Source organism: Dipodomys spectabilis, unplaced genomic scaffold (assembly GCF_019054845.1).
Source record: "Dipodomys spectabilis isolate Male_0828 unplaced genomic scaffold, ASM1905484v1 ptg000173l, whole genome shotgun sequence".
NCBI classification, from domain to species: Eukaryota; Metazoa; Chordata; class Mammalia; order Rodentia; family Heteromyidae; genus Dipodomys; species Dipodomys spectabilis.
Genome location: NW_024870850.1, coordinates 9,425,157 through 9,446,800, shown reverse-complemented (window position 1 = coordinate 9,446,800; position 21,644 = coordinate 9,425,157). Strand labels below are relative to the sequence as shown.

At 40.2% G+C, this 21,644-nt stretch overlaps 1 non-coding gene across 1 annotated transcript; it reads right to left on the bottom strand.

Moving 5' to 3' along the window:
* Positions 1-624: 624 nt before the first annotated feature.
* On the bottom strand, positions 625-710 carry LOC122119999. Its single transcript, XR_006149621.1, has one exon. It is a non-coding gene; the product is annotated as a small nucleolar RNA SNORD35 (small nucleolar RNA).
* Positions 711-21,644: the final 20,934 nt, after the last annotated feature.

The following is a 21,644-nucleotide window of genomic DNA, read 5'->3' as shown; positions in this document are numbered from 1 at the left end:
GGGTGCATCAAGCGGTCTCCAGACATGACAAGCAGCATGTCTGAGCTGCTTAGCCCCTGCACATGGTTTGGCGCCTCTGGGAAAGATGGGGCTCAGGATCCTGTTCTGGAAGGGGAAGGATACTCCCAGCATGCCCTGGGGCATGGGGCAGTGAGCATCATAGGAAGGAGACCTTGGCCTTGAGCACGAGGGGCTGCATGTGGCTAGGGCCTTGTTCATGTCTGAGGGTTTGTTCAGCAACACCAACTCGAGGCAGATCTGAGCAGCAAGTCTAGGGAGCACGGGTGGGATCCATAGCCTATTCCTGCTATTCTGGCCCCTCTCCGGGTTGAGATGACTCACCTGCAATGTATGGGCATCTCCTTTCATTTTTTTCCTGCTCAGGCAGATTTGGTTGGTTTTCTTTTTTAAAAAAATTTATGTTTTTTTTTATTGTGAAAATACCGTACAGAGGAGTTGCAATTACATGAGCAAGGTAATGAGTACATTTCTTATCAAGCATTTTTGCCTCCTCCTTTTTATCCCCTTCCCATCCCTGCCCTCCCATCTTCCCACCCTTCATGTCCCTCCTTTGATTGGTTTTTATTTAATATATTGGGTATTTTTTGCTCTCCCCCTTTTTATTTCCTGGTATCTGCTGAGCCCTTGGCATCATTGGCACTGCCCACAGTGGCATCCACAGACCATTGTGAGAAAAGACATCACTTGCTTTAAAAAAAATTAAAGACAGGATTGATGGTTTTCAGAGTTGGTTGGTGAGAAGATAAGGGAAAAAATTAATTTATGGAAAAAATCGTGTGTGTGTGTGTGTGTGTGTGTGTGTGTGTGTGTATGTGTGTGCCAGCCATGGAAATCAGGACCCAAACTCCCTTTCTTGGCTTTGTAATTCACAAGTGGCATTTTACCATTTGAGAAATACCACGCGTCCTGTATTCTTACTTGTAAGTTAAAGATGGAGTCTCATACACTTTGTTGTCCAGGCTAATTCTGAATTGTGATCTTCAGATCCAAGCCTTCTAAAGTAGCCATTGGTGTCTGACTTGAAAAAATTGCGTTTATAATATTGAAATTAATAATGAATTTACTAATAGACTTCCAAAAGAATGTGAAAAGTTAATACATATGACTCAATGTTTTAGTGAGTACTTTAAAACAGTAACACTTTTTCTTTATTGAGAGTAATTACATAAATTTCACAGTATTGTGGCATAGTGATACTTAGCTAAAGTCACTAACACACTTTAACCTTCACAATGCATCTTGTCATTGTCTTCATCTACAAAGCTTATGAACTCTGCAGAGTTTAACAATAAAATGGTTTCTCCCAAATCGGGTGATATGTACATTTCTTTCCTTTTGCTCAGTATCAGCTGTTTCCTCTTTCTCTCTCTTTCCCTCCCTCCCATCACCAGCCTTGAGTTGCTTAGTTCACTTTCATCAATGACCAGTGCCGCTGATGGGCCCCTCTGCTGTATTTTTTCACCCATTTTCCTATAGTTCTTTGCCCTCCTCTTAGTTTCCCTTAGATGTGCATGCTTATACACCATATATGCGGCCAGGATATAGAGTCATTTAGAAACTATATAACAAATTAAGAAGCCAAGCTTTGTTTCTTGTGTCTTGTTTATTTTGTCATATTTCATTGTAAAACAGTAACACATTTATGATGTGTAATTTAGTCCACTTAAGAGGTGATTGAACACCACTGGATCTGAAAAATGTAAGTAGAAAATAAAGCAGTGGAAGAAAGGACACACTATCTTTTGCCAGCATGGCTAAAGAGATTCCCCTCAAAAATCTAGTGTTTCTGTTGTTCTCTTTTCTCTTCTTCTTCCATTTCTATTTGGGTGTCCTTAGAGATTTGGACCGATATGATGCACAAATTGACTCATTGTGAGCTCTGGGAATTGATTTTACCAAGGTCCTATGGAAGTCAATGATGAGCCCATCCTTTCTCTCCTTTACTTGAGTGTCTCCTGGAGAGGTATAGGTTCCACGCTTCTAACCTCTGAGACAGAGGCTGGCAATGGCCAGCTCCTGGTATGTCAGTCCTGAGGATTGAGGCTGAGCTTTCCTTGGGCTCCAAGCTTGAAAAGATCTTTGGTTCTTTACCCCTTAGTTGTGTCTAACGGCAGATGCAGCTCTACGTAGTAAGTAATGATGTAAATTAAAAGCCTTGGAAATATCACCTCTTAAAACATAAAAACATAATTGCCTTGGGTAGCCAGTAAAAATTATTTCACACTTGTGTTCACAGTTCACCAAGTTTTATACCTCCTTAGTTGTGTTTGGTTAGCAGAATGGGTAACCAATGTTTTTTTTCTACCTACACTGTACTGGCTCTGTTTCCTGTTGAAGTCTTCCCCTAACTACAATACATGTATTATTTTAAACTCTTTCTGAGTACTTTAAAGGAACTATTGCAATAGTATTAAAGGCCTGGACCTCAGTTATCAAAACAGCATCAATGGTGGGATACTCGTGGCTTTCGCCTGTAATCCTAGCTACTCACAGGCTGAGATCTGAGGATTGTGATTCAGTGCCAGTCCAGGCAGGAAAGTCTCTGAAACTATTATCTCCAAATAATCACCATAAAACCAGAATTGGTGCTATGGCTTAAGTAGTAGAGCACTCTCCTTCAGCTGAAGAGCTCAGGGACAGCACCCAGGCCCAGAGTTCAAGTCCTGAGACTGACAAAACAATACCAGCATCAATGATACTATTCAGAATTTCCTATTTTTGCCAAGCTATGATCTCTTTCTTCTGTGTTGTTCTTTTAATTTCATATGCTTCACCTTTCTGTACTTCACAGTGAATTTCCATCTTGGCCACCTAAAGAAATGAAAATGAGCTGATGTTCTTATGGGTTTTGTTTTTTTGGTGCTGGTTCTGATAGTTGAAGCCAGGGTCTGGGTGTTGTTTCTGAGCATTGTTTTTGTGTAAAGTGAGTGCTCTGCCACTTTAACCATGTATACATTCTGACTTTTGTTGGTACTGGAGATAAAAGACTCATGAACATTCCTTTCCAGGATGGTTTGGAACCATGAACCTCATATATCAGCTCTCTGAGGAGCTAAGTTTACAGGCCTAAGGCACTGGAACTCAGCTAAGTGTGAGCAATTTTAATGTAACTTGTGACTGTTTAAACACAAACTGTTACAACTGTGTTTGCATTGGGCTCACTGTTTATGGGCAAAAGACATGAGATCAGAATCATTCTGGTACATTGTCCTCTTTGACAAGGTAAACAGTCATTTTATCTTGCTGAGAATCCAGCAACAGTTCCCTTGTACCTTAGCCTCTTTGCTTAGAAATGACTTAACACTAACTTCCTTTACTATTGGAGTATGATGAATGTATAAGGGCAACTACCTATTAATTATTAGCCCCAAATTTTAAGTTTATACTTAATAAAGGGCAAAAAGTTATTGGATTTGAAGTTTCATTTTCTCTAGTGGGCACGTGATCAGAGACTTCATAAAGTTTGATGTAGACATTTGACATGGCATTCTAACACCCATTTACTTTATTTACTTAGGCTGTTTTGGTTCGCCTTGAAATTTTATTGTAGTAAAATTCATCAACTCCCCTGTGTTGAATACATAGTTGTCCAACAAAAACAGCCATTACATAAGCACCTACAGAACAGTGAGCACTCTTTTCTTTCAGTCATTGTAAATGGAATAATCTGTTGGGTTTCCAGACATTTCTATCTCTGTGCAGATACTTTGTGCAGATACTTCCTTGTCACGGATGCAGCGATCCTCAAGAGATTGTCTTCATAGCTCTACAGTCATTTCATGGTCAGCACAATAGGCCCAGTGTCTCTTGTATTTCCCAAAATGGAGCCGGATGACTTAGTACTATCTGCTATGAAACCTTCAATAGAAAGTCTACATGCCTAGAACAGATCACCCAAAAGCAATGTCATAAACCTGTGAAGAGAGAAATGCCCTTGGTTGTGCATTGTCCACTTGTGGCTCTTCCATGTGATGAAGAAATATCTGGTGGAGGGCATGGGCCATGGCATACACAGCATTATAGATATTGTAACTCTCTTCTGACATGGTCATGTCAAAAATATGCCTCAGAAACCAATGTAGTGTGGCATTGTATGAACAGTGCCCCAAGTCTCTGCAGTCAGACTTAATCAGTAGGCTATAAACATACTGAATCCATGATGTGGGAAGGGAATTATCTCCTGAGTTCTTGCACAAGGTCTCTGTCAGAATAAAATTCGTGAACCCAGAGGAGTTTCTATGATGGTGAGAGAAGAAGAGAGGAGCAAGGAAAGAATAAAATTTGCATATGAAGAAACTCTCAAGAAACACAATTCAGTTTGAGAGCAGATTGTCTACCTGAGTTCAACCAATATCAGCAGGGATGCAGGGCCTGCTGTGTTAGGAGTAAATAGGAAAGCAGGCTGCCTTGTGACTGTGCTCACTTGCCACACTTTTGCCGATGAGGCACGCTTCTGCAAAGAAGTAAATCTTCCCTTCTGAGCAAAGTAAAGAAAACAAAGAAGGAGGCTCACTGGTAAAATGCTTGCCTTGTATGAGGTCCTGGGTTTTATTCTTCAGCACACATAATCAGAAAAAGATGGAATTGGTGCTGTGGCTCAAGTGGTAGAGTGCTAGCCTTGAGCTGAAGAGCTGAGAGACAGCAACCAGGCCCAGAGTTCAGGCCCCACAACTAGCAAAAAAAGAAAACAAAGAAATACAATTCATGTCATGTAGTAGAGGCACACTAAGCTGACTCAGTGAATGTCATCATTCAAGAGGATTCCCCAGAAGCAGAGCAAGATGGCAGCTGACAACGAGAGAATATAAAGATTGCTCCACCCAACAAAGAACATATGAGAGTCAAGTGGTGTGGACCGGAGATTATTCTCTATTAGAACAAAACAACAGGAAAGGATGAATGAGAAATGGTGGAAGAAGCCATCTCCATGTTCCTCCCATACAACAGCATTAGTAGCTCATTATGGACAGAAACCCTCCAACATTGCAGGGAGGGAGAGAATTAAAGTTAAATCTCAGCACCATCCCCATACACTGAGACCAGTGCTGGGGAAGTGGTTATAGTCTCTACTCTTGTGTCCAGACCTTTAGATTGTGCCTCTGGAACTGGTTTAGGACAGACAAGGAAGACAGTGCCACAACTTCCCTCCTCCAATCTTGTGAACGACAGCAGGTATGAGGTACAACCTCCTAGTGAAGAGAGCATAAGAGTGGGCCAGGGTTTTTCTTTGAACCCTGTGTCAGGCATGTCATGGTTGGACCAATCATCCAGAATTAACTAGAGGCACTCTTTGGTTCTGGCACCCAAGCTTCCATTGGAATCTTTCAGGAGGTGTTGGAAGGTCGCTGAGGCAGAACCAAATGCCATTTGCATCAGTTTCCACCATGGGTGGAGTAGGCTGACACCTGTCTTCCTGCTTAGCCTTGTAAAATCACTATTTCTGTGTGACTCTGTTAACACCTGGCTCAGTCCCAGTCTTGTTGGGCAGTGAATCATCTCAGGGACCATTGCCCTAGAAGGACTGTGCTCAAGATGGAATCAGTATGGAACTTAGGTTGCTCTAGGAATCCAGTGTGCATTGGTCTACAACAGCACAAGCTAGAGTGAGGCCTCAGTGTATCCACATGACTGTTTGGGCTTTCTGGATGGGATATTAAGCCTGAGTGCATGGCAGTATTCACTAAAAATGCCCTGTGGCTTTTTTGTTGTTGGTTATGTGGCTTGAACTCTAGGCCTGGGCTCTGACCCTGAATCCTTCAGGTGAAGGCTAGCTCTTTAACACTTGAGCCACAGTTCCACCACCAGTTTTCTTATGTTTTTGTGGAGATAAAAGACTCACAGACTTTTCTGCCTGGGCTGCCTTTCAACCATAATCCTCTGATCTCCGCCTTGTAAGTAGGTAGGATTACAGGTGTCTGCCACCGGTGCAAAGATTGTGGCTTACCTGACAAAACTTTCTATGCAGCTGTGACTCATCCTTGTTCTCCTACGCACTTTTCATGGGTAGGACAGGGAAGCAAGATGGTGATATTGTCCCACAGCTTAGTGTGGCCCAGGTGATAGCACCAGAATTGTGACATGACCCCATAGCCAGAACAGCCTCTGGCAGAGCTCTGTAATCACCTCAGTACCTGGGAAAGTAATCTACCACCAGAGAATCTGAGATCTACTCTAGCTATCACTAATTGCATATGGTTGGGGCAATCTTGGCCCATGAGGCCACCTCTACCACATACACCCTGGGAGGATGGTACTGCTCACCCAGTGCAGTCTGGTCTTTTTTTTATTGTGAAAAAACTGTACAGAGTGGTTACAATTACATGGGCAAGATAATGAGTACATTTCTTATCAAGCATTGTAGCCTCCTCTGTTGTTTTCCCTTCCCATCCCTTCCTATCCTCCACCCGATCCCCCAACCCCCCCCCCCCCCCCCCACCAAAGTTGTAAAGTTCGTTTTGGACATAATGAATTGTACCTCTCATTGTTGCAATTGGTCCACCTGTATCCCTATATAAACGATTTGTTTTTCCCCCTTCCCTCCACAAATTATACCAACATCAAATACAGTGAAAGCAGGGGTTATAGCAAGGGGGAGGAGCATACAAAGCAACAAAGAAATAATCTTATAAATGCCTTAGAAACAATCACATGAAAGAAAAAAAAAACATTTGAGTACATATCTTAGGTTTCATTTCCCTGACATCAACTTATCTGACCTTTTCTGCTTGGCTCAGGCAAATACTGATTATTGCAAATAAGGGAAACCAGGGACATATGTTTCTTTGGCCTGGATTACTTCTATTAATATAATTTTTTCCAAATCTTTCAATTTCCTAACAAATGGGTAATGTCTTTTTTTCTGGTGGATGCATAGAATTCCATTGTGTATATATACCAAATTTTCTCGATCCATTCATCTACTAAGTGGTATCTAGGTTGGTTCCATATGTTAGCTATGGTAAATAATGCTGCAATAAACATAGTTGTGCTGGTAGCTTTAGTGTGGTCTTGTTTGTGAACATTTGGGTTAATGCCCCAAAGTGGGATTGCTGGGTCATAGGGGACCTCTATGTGGAGTCTTTTGAGGAACCTCCATACTGCTTTCCAAAGTGGTTGAACAAGTTGACAGTTCCACCAATAATGCAGTAAGGTTTCCTTCTGTCCACATTCCCTCTAGCATCTGTTGTAATTAGAGTTCTTGATTGTAGCCATTCTAACTGGGGTGAAGTGGTATCTCAATGATGTTTTGATTTGCATTAGTTGTTTGGTCTTGATTGCAATAGACTGAGGATGCCGTACTGAGGCATGATAGACTAGGGGGAAATGAGGCCTGGTTAATGCATGCCAGCAATTCAAAAACTCAAGCTTAAAGTTTGTCCATCTACTTCCCTAATTGAAAGGGAATGAAGTCATTTAGGGGAAAATGGAGTAGCATAGATTAGGAAAAAATGGTAAGCTACATCAAATACAGAGTTATTCATTCATCTACATCCCTTAAGATTATTATTGCTTTTTTATACAGAGATCATGTCATTCTAGTCAGAAATAACCAACTCTGGGCGAGAAATTAGGATGCTGTGACATTGTCAACAATCATTGTACTCACAGTCTGATTTAGGGAACTGTAAGCTTTTTCTATACCTACTCAATAATAACAAAAACTTCAAAAGAAGACAGCGAAACAAATGGACATTCCCACTTTGGTAATGCCTATGGGTCACTCTATCAGAATTTCAAACAAAATCAATCACTGAACATGTGGCTTTGATGGAGAAAACTTGTCAACTTTCACCCTTTGTCCTAGACCTTCTGGAAAATTCCAAAACCTCAGAATGTCACACTCTGCCCCCAATTTCCCTTCCCCCAAAACCAAAACCACTGGTTCTCTGACAGGATTGGTAAATTGGATCTGCTTCAAAAAGGATGCAGCTAAAAGACACACATTACCCTATGTTGAAGTGCTTTCCAGATTGACCACAGTAATGCAATATCATGGACAAGTTCTGATTAGCTTTCATTCCCACCACACAGTTCACACACACATAGGAATCTAATCAAGTGGAGCAGATGCAAGCCTGTAGAAGACTAAAGTGCTGGGGGCAGGGAAGGTGGCTCAGTGGTAGAGTGCTTGTCTTGCATTCATGAGGCCTTGGGTCGATTCCTCACAACACATAAACAGAAAAAGCCGGAAGTGGCACTGTGATCCAAGTAAGTGGTAGAGCGCTAGTCTACAGCTGAAGAGCTGAGGAAAAGCACCCAGGCCCTGAGTTCAGGCCCCTCGACCAACAACAAAAAAATTAAAACTCCAGCTACATCTGCCTAAATAATGAATTATGATAAGGTAGACCTTAACTGCCTCTCTTCAATGAACCATACATAACCTGAATCAGAGATTCAGTCTGAAAATAGATAAACAATAAACTAAATAGAATCAGAACATTTATGACACCTAGGAATGATTATCTCAAGCAAGACTAAGTTTATTGTGTGTGCCTGTCATGGGGCTTGAACTGAGGGCCTGGGTACTTCCTTTAATTTTATTCTTTCTCTAGGCTAGCACTTTTCCATAGGAGTCACAGCTCCACTTCTGGCTTTTTAGTGCTTAACTGGAGATAAGTGTCACATACACTTCCCTGTCTGACTTGGCTTTGAACTGAAATCTTCAGATCCCAGCCTCCTAAGTACTTAGCCTTGAGTGATCCACAGGTATGGGACAGTTGTGCTCAGATAATCTTAGGTTTTCAAGCAAGTAGTCCACCTTGACCTATTATTATAATCAGTAACAAGGAGATTTTGAATTTTTTAAATAGGTTTTTTTAATTGTGAAAATACTGTTCAGAGGGGTAACAGTCACATGAGGAAGGTAATGAACACATTTCTTATCAAGTATTTTTGCCTCCTCCTTTGTTTTTCCCCTATCATCCCTTTCCTCCCATCTCCACAACTATACCCCTCTACTCCCAACGCCCCATAAATTGTAACGTTTGCTTTTCACCATAGTGTTCTACATCTCATTACTGCAAAGGGTCAACCTACATCCCTATTTAAACATTTTGTTTTTACCCTTCCCCTCCGTGAATTATACCAAGGTCAAATACAGTGAAAAAAGGGGTTATAGTGTGGGGGAGGAACACAGAAAGCAACAAAAAAATCACATGATAGCTTATAAATATGTTAGAAACAATAGGAAGAAAGAAAAAACCACTTTTGTCCCTATCCTGGAGTTCATTTTGCTTAACATCATCTTATCTTGTCATATGTACATAGCTTTTGATCTTTTCTACTTGTCCAAGACCTATACTAGTTATTGCAAATAAGGGAAACTATGGGACATATGTTTCTTTGGGCCTGGTTTACTTCAATTGATATAATTTTTTCCAAGTCTTTCCATTTCCTAAACAAATGGGGCAATGTCATTCTTTCTGATGGAGGCATAGACTTCCATTGTGTATATATACCATATTTTCTTGTTCTATTCATCTACTGAGAGGCATGTGGGTTGGTTCCATGTCTTAGCTATGGTAAATAATGCTGCAAAAAACATAGTTGTGCTGGTACCTTTAGTATTGTCTTGTATGTGATCATTCAGGTAAATGCCCGACAGTGGGATTGCTGGGTCATAGAGGAGCTCTATGTGGAGTCTTTTGAGGAGCCTCTGTACTAGTTTCCAAAGTGGTTGAACCAATTTACACTCCCACCAACAATGTAGTAGGGTTCCTTTATATCCACATCCCCTCCAGAATCTGTTGTTATTAGAGTTCTTGATTATAGCCATTCTAACTGTGGTGAGGTAGAATCTCAATGTTGTTTGGATTTGTATTTCTTTTATGGCTAGAGAATTTGAGCATTTCTTCCTGTGTCTATTGGCATTCTTATTTCCTCTTCAGAGAAGTTTCTCTTTAAGTCTTTGGCCAACTTATTTATCAGGAAGTTGTTTCTTTGAGCATTTGTTGTGGGGAGATGCAGGTTTTGAGTTCCAAGTATATTTTAGATATGATACCCTTGTCCATTGTATGGCTAGTGAAGATATTCTCCCAATCCCTGGGCTTTCTATTGACCTTGCTAGCTATGTCCTTTGCCACGCAGAAGCTCTGCAATTTCATGGGATCCCATTTGTCCAACCTTTCTTTGATTTGTTGTATTTCTGGGTCTCTATTATGAAAATTTCAGCTTGTGCTAAGGAGACCTAGGGTTTCTCCTATTCCATCCTGTAATGTTTTCAGGGTGTCTGCTTTGACTTCGAGTTCTTTGATCCATTTGGAGTTGATTCTGATGCAGGGTGATATATAAGAACATAGCTTTAGTTTTCTGTAGTTGATTAACCAATTTTGCCAGCACCATTTACTTAAGAGGGTGTCTTTCTTCCATTCTATTTTTTTAGCTAACTTATCGAAGTTTAGGTGGCTATAGGTTTATGAGTTGGTTTCTGAGTTTTCAATTCGATTCCATTGTTCCTCAGGTCATTTCTTGTGCCAGTACCAAGCTGCTTTGATATTATGGCTTTGTAGTAGAGTTTGAAATTTGGTATTGATATTCCTCCAGCACTGTTCTTTCTGTTCAGGATCGTTTGTGCTATTCGGGGTCTTTTATTGTTCCATATGAATATTTGGATTGCTTCTTCTATATCCTTGAAGAACGAGGTTGGAATATTGATAGGTATCACAATGAATTTGTAAATAGCCTTGGGAAGTATTGCCTTTTTCAAGATGGTGATCCTTCCAATATCGGAGCATGGGAGGTTTATCCACTTTCTAAGTTCTGCTTTGAATCCTTTTTCAGGTTTTTAGTTTTCATCATAGAGGTCCTTCACTTCTTTAATTAATTCCTAGTCATTTCTTGTGTGTAGGGATATTACAAACGAGTTTCTTTCCTGATTTTAGCCCTACGCTTCTCATTGTTGGCATACAGAAAAGCCATTGATTATTGAGGGTTAAGTATGTACCCTGCTAGTTTGTCAAAGTTTCAAATCAGCTTGAGTAATTTGGGATTGGAGTCCATGGGATTCTTTAAATACAAGATCATGTCATGTTTTACTTCTTCTTTCCTATTTGGATCCCTTTTATGATTGCATCTTGTCTCATTGCTGTAGCTAGGCATTCTAATACTAAAGTGAAGAGAAATGGAGAGAGTGGCCATCTTTGTCTCATTCCTAAGTTAAGAGAAAAAGGCTTTAGTTTTTCAGCATTAAGTATAATTCTGGCTGTAGATTTGTTATATACAGCCTTTATTGTATTGAGGAATGTTCCCTGGATTCGTAGTCTTTCCAGAGCCTTCATCATAAAGGGGTATTGGATCTTGTTAAATGCTATTTCTGCGTCTATTGAAATAGCCATGTGGATCTTATCCTTGCTGTTTTTTGTGTGATAGATTACATTAGTTGATTTGCATATATTGAACCATCTTTGCATCCCTGAAATTGATCCTGTTCGATCTCGGTGTATGATCTTATGGATGAATTGTTGAAGTTGATTGGCCAAGTTTTTTTTTTTTATTGTGAAAATATTGTACAGAGGGTTTACAATTACATGGGTGAGATAATGAGTACATTTCTTATCAATCATTGTAGCCTCCTCCTTTGTTTCCCCTTCCCATCCTTTCCCATCGACCACCCCCCTGTCCTCCCTATCCTATTCTCCCCCCCCCAACCAAAGCTGTGCAGTTCCTTTTCGACATAATGACTTGTATATCTCATTGTTGCAATGGGTCCAACTGTATCTCTATTTAAACGATTGTTTTTCCTTTTCCTCTCCAAAAAATATACCGACATCAAATACAGTGAAAGCAGGGGTTATACTGTGGGGGAGGGACATACAAAGCAACAAAGAAATAATCTTATAAATGCCTTAGAAACAATCACATAAAAAAAAAAACATTTCAATACATATCGTAGGGTTCATTTCCCTAACATCATCTTATCTGACCTTTTCTGCTTGACTCAGATATATACTAGATATTGCAAATAAGGGAAACCATGGGACCAATGTTTCTTTGAGCTTGGCTTACTTCACTTAACATACTTTTATCCAAGACTTTGCATTTCCTAACAAATTGTGCAATGTCATTCTTTCTGATGGAGGCATAGAATGCCATTGTGTATATATACCACATTTTCTTGATTAATTCATCTACTGAGGGGCATCTGGGTTGGTTCCATATCTTAGCTATAGTAAAAAATGCTGCGATAAACATAGTTGTGCTGGTAGCTTTAGTGTGGTCTTGTTTGTAAACATTTGGGTAAATGCCCCAAAGTGGGATTGCTGGGTCATAGGGGAGCTCTATGTGGAGTCTTTTGAGGAACCTCCATACTATTTTCCAAAGTGGTTGAACAAATTTACACTCCCACCAACAATGCAGTAAGGTTCCCTTCTGTCCACATGCCCTCTAGCATCTGTTGTTATTAGAGTTCTTGATTTTTGCCATTCTCAGTGGGGTGAGGTGGTATCTTAATCTTGTTTTGATTTGCATTTCTTTTATGGCTAGGTAGGCTTAGCATTTCTTCATGTGTCTATTGGCCATCCTTTCCTCTTCAGAGATGTTTCTCTTTAAGTCTTTAGCCCACTTATTTATTGGATAGTTGTTTGTTTGAGGATTTGTTGTTGGGGGATTTAATTTTTTGAGTTCGAAGTATATGAGACACTTGTCGGTTGTATGGCTAGTGAAGATCTCCCAATCCGTGGGCTTTCTATTGATCTTGATAGCTGTGTCATTTGCCAGGCAGAAGCTCTGCAACTTCATGCAATCCCATTTGTCCAACCCCTCTTTGATTTGTTGTGTTTTTGGGTCTCTATTAAGAATATTTCGTTTGGCCAAGATTTTGTGGAGAAGTTTTGCATCGATGTTCATCAAAAAACGCTTCAATAGTTCTCTTTTTATGATGAGTACCTGCCTGGTTTTGAGATGAGGGTTATGGCTTCATAGAATGTGTTCTGTAGTGAACTTTCTCTTTCAATTTCATTGGAGATTTGAAGGAATATTGGTGTCAGTTCTGCTTTGAAAGCCTTGTATAATTCTGCTGTAAATTTTCCAGTCCTGGGTTTTTCTTTGATGGGAGGTCTCTTATTGCTCTATTTCAAGGCTTGATTTGTGTCTTTTTAGTTGGTTTAACTCATGTTGGTTTGTTTTTGGGCATATCGCGTTTTGCTAAGAAATTGTCCATTTCTTCCAGATTCTCAAAATTATTATCTTAAGGGTTTGAGAAATATTCCCTTATAATGTTCTGAATCTTGGTGGTTTCTGTGGTGATGCTTCCATCCTCATATCTGAGTTTGTTTATTTGGGTGTGTTCTTTTTCTGATAAGATTTCTCAGCGTCTGTCAATTTTTTTTTATTTGTTCAAGGATCGAACACATTGTTTGTTGATTCCTTCTATGTTTTTCTTGGAATCTAATTAGTTTAATTTGATTTAATTGTAATTATTTCTTCCTGTCTACTGGATTGGGGTTTATCTTGCTGCTCTTTCTCAAGGAAGTTCAGATGTCTCATTAAATTGTTGGTTTCAGATGTCTCCAATTTGTTGATGTAGGAAATCAGAGCTATAAACTTGCTTATGAGTACTTCTTTTGCTGTGTCCCAGAGGAACTATTTGTGTGTTCATTTTTGTTGAATATCACGAACATTTGACTTTCCTTTCTAATCTCTTCAATGATCCACTGGTGATTAAACAGTGTGTTGTTCAGCCTCCATGTGTTACAGGACCTTCTATGGTGGCTTTTGGTGTTGAGTTGTGATTTTATTCCCTTGTCTGAGAGCATGCAGGCCATAACTTCAATGTTTCTGAATTTGTACCAGTTTGTTTTGTGACCTAAAATGTGGTGTATTTTGGAAAATCTTCTGTGTGCTGCTGAGAAGAATGTATAATCTGATGCTGCAGGGTGAAGTATTTGGTAGAAATCTGTTAAATCTAGTTGATCTATGCAGCTGTTTAGATTTGCGGATTCACTTTTGAGATTTGCTGAGTTGATCTAACTAGTGAGGATAGTGGTGTGTTAAAGACCTCAACACTTAATGCCTTTGGATCTATGTGAGATTTGAGGGAAAGTAGTGTTTCTTGGATAAATTAGGGTGCTCTGTTGTTTGGTGAATAGATATTTAGAATTGCTATATCCTCCTGAAGGAGAGATTCTTTAATTAGTATGTAGTGAACTACTTTTTCTCTTCTCACTAATTTTAATTTGAAGTCTATTTTATGTGATATTAGGATCGCTACTCCCACATGTTTATGGGGGCCTTTGCTTGGTAGATTTTATTCCAGCCTTTCACTTTCATAATATGTTTGTTTTAGTTGGGACAGTGTGACACCTGAAAGCAGTATATAGAAGGATCTTCCTTTTTAATCCAAGTAGGCAGTCTATACTGCTTAATTGAAGAGTTAAGTCCATTAATGTTGAGACTTAGGACTGAGAGCTGTTTGGTGGTTCTGCCATGTTATCTACCTTCTTAGCAGCTGCGACAACTTGGTTCTTCACATAGTTCTTGGATTCTCAGTTTGGGTGCAGTTTCTTGGCCTTTATTGTGGTCTTGTTGGTTTTCTATGTGTAGGACATCTTTAAGTATCTTTTGTAGGGCTGGTTTGGTGGGGATCAATTGTCTGAGTTTTTCTTTGCTATGGAAGATTTTCATTTGACCTTCATTATGAAGGAGAGTTTAGCTGGGTACAGTATTCTTGGTTGATAGTTGTTTGTCTCTAGGGTGCGGTATACATCATTCTAGCCTCTTCTTGCTTCAATTGTCTCTGCTGAAAAATTTGAGGTGATTCTAATTGTTTTCCCTTTATATGTGATTGATCTTTTCACCTTGAAAGCTTTAAAAATCCTTTCCTTGAGCTGAATCGATCCTGTGCAGATTATAATGTGATGGTGGGATGTCCTGTTCAGGTCTGGTATATTTGGGGTTCTAAAAGCTTCTTGTATCTGAACAGGCCTATCTTTTTGCATGTTTGGGAAGTTCCCTGATGGGATCCTGTTAAATAAATTTCCTAGATCTTTAACTTCTGTCTCTAGTTGCTCCTCTACATCTATTATTCTCAGATTAAGACTTCTGATGGTGTCTACAAATATTGAATCAATCTATCACATTTCTTGAATTTGTCTTGGATAATTGTATGCTCTCTCTCTATAATATCTTGGCTGTATCCAATCTCTGAGATTCCAACTTCTGCATGGTCTAACCTACTGTCAAGACTTTCTACTTGGTTTTTTAATTTTCTTTCCTTCTAATTGTTTGGCTTTGATGGCTTCAAATTCCTTGTGGGAGCTTTGTTTTAGATATTGTATGAATTTCTTTACTTCCTTAATTTAGTGTTCAGTGTTTATTCTCAAATCACTTAGTTGATTGGTTACGGTTTCCTTGGACTCCCATTCCTTCTGTCGGGCTCCATTTAGCATTCCCTTTGTGGTCTGTCTGGATTCCTTCAGCTGTCTGTTTATGGATTCCATGTATACCTCTATTGATCTTTGTCTATTCTCATCCTGCTCACACAATTCCTGTCTTACTCTTTGATTAGCTTCCTCATGCTCATACAATTCGTGTATTTTTCTTTGACTGTTCTCAGCCTGCTCATGCAATTCCTGTCTTTCTCTTTGGTTGTTCTCAGCCTGCCATCCAATTCCTATAGTAATCTTGGATTAGCTTCCTTATGCTCATGAGATTTCTGTATTAATTTTTGGTTAACCTTATCATGCTCGTGAAGTTTCCATATTAATCTTTGGTTGCCCTCACCTTGCTTCCTATAATGGTCACACTGAATCCTCTACACATTTTCATACCTTTCATTCACCATGTTTACCAGTAGTGTTTGTAGAGCTTTTTGGGAATTCTCTTCTGGATTTTTCATTAAATGTTCTGTCACCTCATTATCATGAATGGGAGTTGAGATACCCGGACTTGCCATTTTTCTTGTCTTTCTCCGGCTTGTTCTGTCCATTTGGTAAGAAAGTAACACCAATTTTGTGCTAGAACACTATTTTAAGGCAAGCATCAACCAGAGTCCTGTAGTTACACATTAAAACGGCTGCCGATACAATCTAGTTCAACAGATACAATCTATTCATCATCAAACAACAATGGATTAATGGGCTTAGGACATCAAAGAAAGATTCAGATGACCAGACCTTAATAGGTTTAGGGAGAATTGTGAGGAAAAATAGGATTAGAGGAATATGGTGAGGTAAAAGGAAAGAGTAAATTTTACCAAATCCTAATCTCAGAGAGGGAATGGATAGGACTTAATGAAAGGAGAGAGAAAAAAAAAGAAATAAGAAAAACAAAAATTTAAATATTGAAATACTTAAAATTATGGAAGAATAAAGAAATGATATTGTTGAAGGAAGGGATAGGATGAGAGGAGGAGAGAGATGAGAAGGAAAAATGAAAAAATAAAAATTTGAAAAATGGAACACCTAAATATTTTATAATTCTAAAGGAATAATACAAGTATTAAAGAAGTTAAGCCTAAGAGATTGTAAATTAATTAGTAAATTCCTGGATTAATTCTGTACACAATGAGGAATAAGGTCTAAGAATAGATGACAGCTATATATTGGGGAATCAGCAGAATAGCAATTAATCACTCAAAACAAGAAAGGATAAAGGGTTAAATGGTTAAAAGAGATTTCACACACACACCTGAAATAAAAATTATGAAAGAAAAAAATGATAAAAAAACAAACTTTTTCGAAAATTAAAAAAATTAAGTAGAAAAAAGAGTTGTTTGATTTTTTTTTTGGTGGAGGGGGAGATCTTTTATTTCCCCTCTGTCTGTAACCAGTCTCTTGGTGGAGTCTCTGGTCGGCTTGTGGTGTTTGGTTTTCCTGTGGCTTGATTGGTTTCTTAAGCTTGTTAGAGCAAGCAGAAAGAAGGTGTTCCTCCCCCAGGACTTTGTGATCCTCCTCCCAGTGTAGTTGAGTGGGAGGGAGTTCTGCTTTGAGTATCAGAAAAGCTGGAGATGTCTGTTTCCACTAACTTGGAGTTGCTGTGCTGAGGCTAGGTTCTGGGTAGGGTTGAGGCCTACAGCAATCAGTAGCTTTTCCCTGAGGGGCTAGCTCCTAAGACACTCTTAAAGCCCAGCCTGGAGCCATTCTCAAGGTTTATGTTTACTGAGTTTCAATTCTTTGTGTTTTACCCCTTCTGCTGACTAGGCTGCAGTGGGAGGGGCAGCCTCTGCCTCTGTTTATCCAGTGAAGAAAGTCACTTCTCCCGAAGTGGAGCTTCCTCTCTCTGAGTGGAGCTGAACCTGGCAAGTCAGGTCAGGTTCTTGTGACCTGTTGAATGGCTCCTATGGTTTTCTTTCAAGGCCTGAGTTGGAGCTAGCTGCTCTGGCAGGGCATTTGTCAGTAACAAAGATGGAGATATTATCCGGTGGTGGGAGAGGGCCTACCTTCCCACTGCTGCTCCATTAGAAGGATTGAGGTTATCTTGCTTCTACTCATGCCAGACTCTGTTCCTGGGCAGTCTCTGGTCTGCAAATAGCAGGATGAAAATTTCTGCCCTTGTCAGTTCTTACTGTTGGTGAATAGGATCTGCTCACACACCGTGTCCGGTACCTTTGTCCTGGATCGTCTCTGTTGATATGGTGGCAGTGGTAACTGCCGCCACCATTGCCACCGCTACCCCTGATGTGCCTACTGTCAAGTGATCAGATCTGTCTTCTTGATCAAGCTACCTGGATTTTTCCTCTCTGACCAAACTCTCTGTACTGTGATGGCACACTTGGTATGATTCTCCAGCCTAGGACTGTTCACTGGAACAACACTAAAACTGCTTTCAATGAAAGACCTTCTTCAACCTCCAGCTTCTCCTCAGCCATCTTACTCCAGAGTGATATTTTGGATTTAGACTATTGAAAAGTTGAGAGCTTATATCACACAAAGTGAGCATAAGGACAGGAGACATAGCACTTCCTTATCACAGATGCTGTGTTCTTCAAGTCACATCATGGAGAGAATGGCAGGGCGAGTTTATCTTGTATTTTCCCTAAAGGAGGCAGACTACCTAATTCCATCAGCTATGAAAGATTCTAGAAAGTCACTATGCCTGGAACATATCACCTAACATAAAAGTCATTACTTGTGAGGACAGAAATGCCCCTGGTGGCTCATGGTGTGCTGGTGGCTCTTCTATGTGATGAAGAAGCACCTCGTGGAGGGCGTGGGCCACGGCATACATGGTGTTGTAGATGTTGTAACTTTCTTGTGACACGACCATATCAAAAGTGTGTCCCTGCACCAAGCCACAGTGGCATTGGATGAAGACTGCCCCAATTTTCTATAATCAGACTTAATCAGTATGCACTGAACAGCCCAAATCCATAACCTAGGAAGAGAAATATCTCCTGAGTCCTTGGAATAGTTATCTCTTGGGTCAAAATTGGTGAACCCAGAAATGTCTGTATGGTGGTGAGAGAAGATGAGAGTTGCGTGGAAGGAGTCTAGCAGGAAGTATCTTTTGCTAAGGGTCATGTCATCATAGGGTGAATTCATGACCCAGACTTTCCCTGTAATTAAAAAATCCCCAATTTAAGAATAAAGCTTAGTAGTAATTCAATTTCTCTGTAAATGATTATCACATTGGTTGAGCATTCCATGATCTGGCGATGTCTTGGTTGATCAGTTGATAAATCTGATGGGCTGTTTGTCAGGATCATATTCGCAAAGGTAAGACAGACTCCATTCTTGTCCATCTCCTCTCTCAATTCTGAGAGGAACCACACACCATAGTTGTCTTTGGTTATGAGCAGTCCCACCCAGGTCCAGCCAAATTGAAGTATCAAGGAGACTATGGCCAGGGCTAGAGCTGAGTCCTTGGCAGCTATCTGATTGACAGCACCAAACTGTCCATGGTCACTCAGGAGAGGATCAAAAGACCCATAGGTTAACTAAAGGGGGAAAAATAATCACAACAGCAGGAAGAGGATGGTCATTGTCAGGGTCACAGTCCTGATGAGCAGCCAACAACCGCTTGCAGTGGTGGGAGTGAAGGTTTGCTTATCCCACTTGTTTTTTTGTCAGTTGTGGGGCTTGAACTCTGGGCCTGGGCACTGTCCTTCAGCTCTTAAGCTCAAGGCAAGCGCTCTACCACTTGAGCTTCAGCACCATGTCCAGTTTTCTAGTGGTTTCTTGGAGATATGGGTCTCACTGTCTTTCCTGCCCTGGCTGGCTTTGAACCGCGATCCTCAGATTTCAGCCTCCTGAGTAGCTAGGATTACAGGCATGAGCCACCAGTGCCTGGCTTGCTTAATCCACTTGTAATATCACCTCTCATGCTCCAAGATTTTTGTAAAATTGTATGGATCAGGATCAGAGCCTGGGCTCACTCTTTGCTCTCTTATAAAGTCTCCTTTTATCTCTTCCAACAAACATAATGTGGATGCCCCATCCAATGTGGGGATTTTTTCCTTTGAGGCCGTTCAGTATGTGAGGCTCATAATACCACCTCTTTTTTCCACTTCTTCAAACTATTGAGGACAGGTTCAAGGTGGACTTAGCTTCACATCTGCCCTCCCCTTCCATACTCACCTGTGGAAGCTTGTAGAGGTCCAGAAGTGTCAAGATTGGGACAGATGTGCTTGAAGTTCTTGTGAGTACTGCTAAATCTTTGCTGTCTCTCCTGCAGGTGCAATTAGGACGATTTTTATTTTTCCCAGACAGCAAGGTTAATGGATTCTCTAACACACCAGTTTCTACATAATGTGAAATATAGATCTCAAACCCTAGTGTCATGTTGGGTAGCAGATTGGGATTGTGTTGATTTCCTCAACTGTGAGGGTCAGGGACAGAACTAATTGGCATTTCTTTAGTTGAACCTGCACAGAGGCCACAGAGATTCAGGTATGTAAACATGTGTTACAAATGATTAAGTTGAAATCTCAATACTTTGTTGAATTGAATGGTTTTCTGTACACACAGTAATATGTTTGGAGCCTGTCTTCAAAGAGGATGGAATTAGAATTTGGATCATTAGGAAGATAATGAGAATTGGGAGAGTTCCTGAACCAGAATTTGATCAAAGAACACTAGATTGCTGTTCTGAGATAGAGAGGGAGTGAGCTGGCTTCTCCTGTCTGTCATTTGTGGATACATGAGAAGCACTTATATCTAGGCCATAGAGCTTCTCTAGTTCCCACACCAAGTTATTGGGTACCTTGAAGTAGGTCTGTGTATGAAATATATGAAGATTAGGTCTGTATCTGAAGTAAATGGAATGTTTGAGATACTAGTTGGCAAAAACAGCAATTAGAGCCAGATGCCTATGGCTAACACTTGTAATTCTAGGTACTCAGGAGGCTGCGATCTAGGGATCATGGTTCAAAGTCAGCTGGAGCAGAAAAGCCCATGAGACTCTAATGTCCAAGAAACCACTAGAGAACCGTAAGTGGCGCTGTGGGTCAAGTGGTAAAGAGCTTGCCTTGAGCTGAAGAGCACAGGGACAGTGCCCAGGACAGAGTTTAAGCCCCACTACTGACAATAATAATAATAATAATATCATCATTATCATCATCACCAATAAGGACATTATCTGAGGAAAAAGACAGTCTCCTGGAACAAAAAGTCTGTCCTGGTGTGGAGGGATCCTGGGGATGAGTGGTCATCCCGATGCCAGTGGAAAACTTCATCCATAAGAGGGATGGTGTCAGATCCTAAAGGGAGTCTCTTTGTGCTTGTCCTTTCAAAAGTAAGCACAGCTGGGAGGTCAAAAGAAAATAGTTGAAAAGTATGTCTATTTGATGCCCATATCTGCTTTCCTTCTAACTGGGCAGGAATTTATATGTATTACCTATTATTTTTATGTAAGGTAAGTTTTTGTTTTTAAGGCTATGGTTGTGAAATTGGGGATAGCTTAAAAGTATCCAGAAGGGCAGACTCTACTCTTTGCTCAAGGCTATGTTTGTAGTAAATTTTTGATATGGAAATAGATACATATATTCAGCCAGTCTGATAAAGAGGGTAAGGCTGGGGTGTTAGTAAATCAAAAGCCTCTTCTCACAAGCCCAAAATAGGATATCTGGTCATTTGGCTCTAATAGAGCTCAAACACAGACGTAAAGCAGTGTTCATATACATTCTAAATATTCTTTCTTGGTATTGTAAACCCCCAATTAATCATGGATCTAAGATCTTGTCCCCATTGAAAGATGTCTGGGAAGCTTCACAGAAAGCTGATATGCACTGTAATGGTCACCACAGTTGAGGTTCTCCAGTCAACCAGGGACATGCTTTTGCACTCCAGAGTGCTAAGCAGGCTGTAGTGCTCTGCTCTAGGAAAATGGCTTGACTACCAGCACAACTATGTTTATAGAAGCATTATTCAGCACAGCTAAGATATAGAACCTATCCAGATGCCCCTCAGTAGATGAATGGATCAAGAAAATGTGACACACACACACACACACACACACACACACACTCACACACGCACACACTGGAATTCTATGCCTCCATCAGGAAGAATGACACTGCCCAATTTTCTAGAAAATGGAAAGAACTGGAAAAAGTCATATTAAGTAATGTATGCCAGACCCAAAGAAATATAGGTCCCATGGTTTCCCTTAATTGTAATTTTGGTATATGTCTAGGCTAATCTTATCAGATGATCTGAAAAGCTCAAAAGTTATGTACATATGACCATATA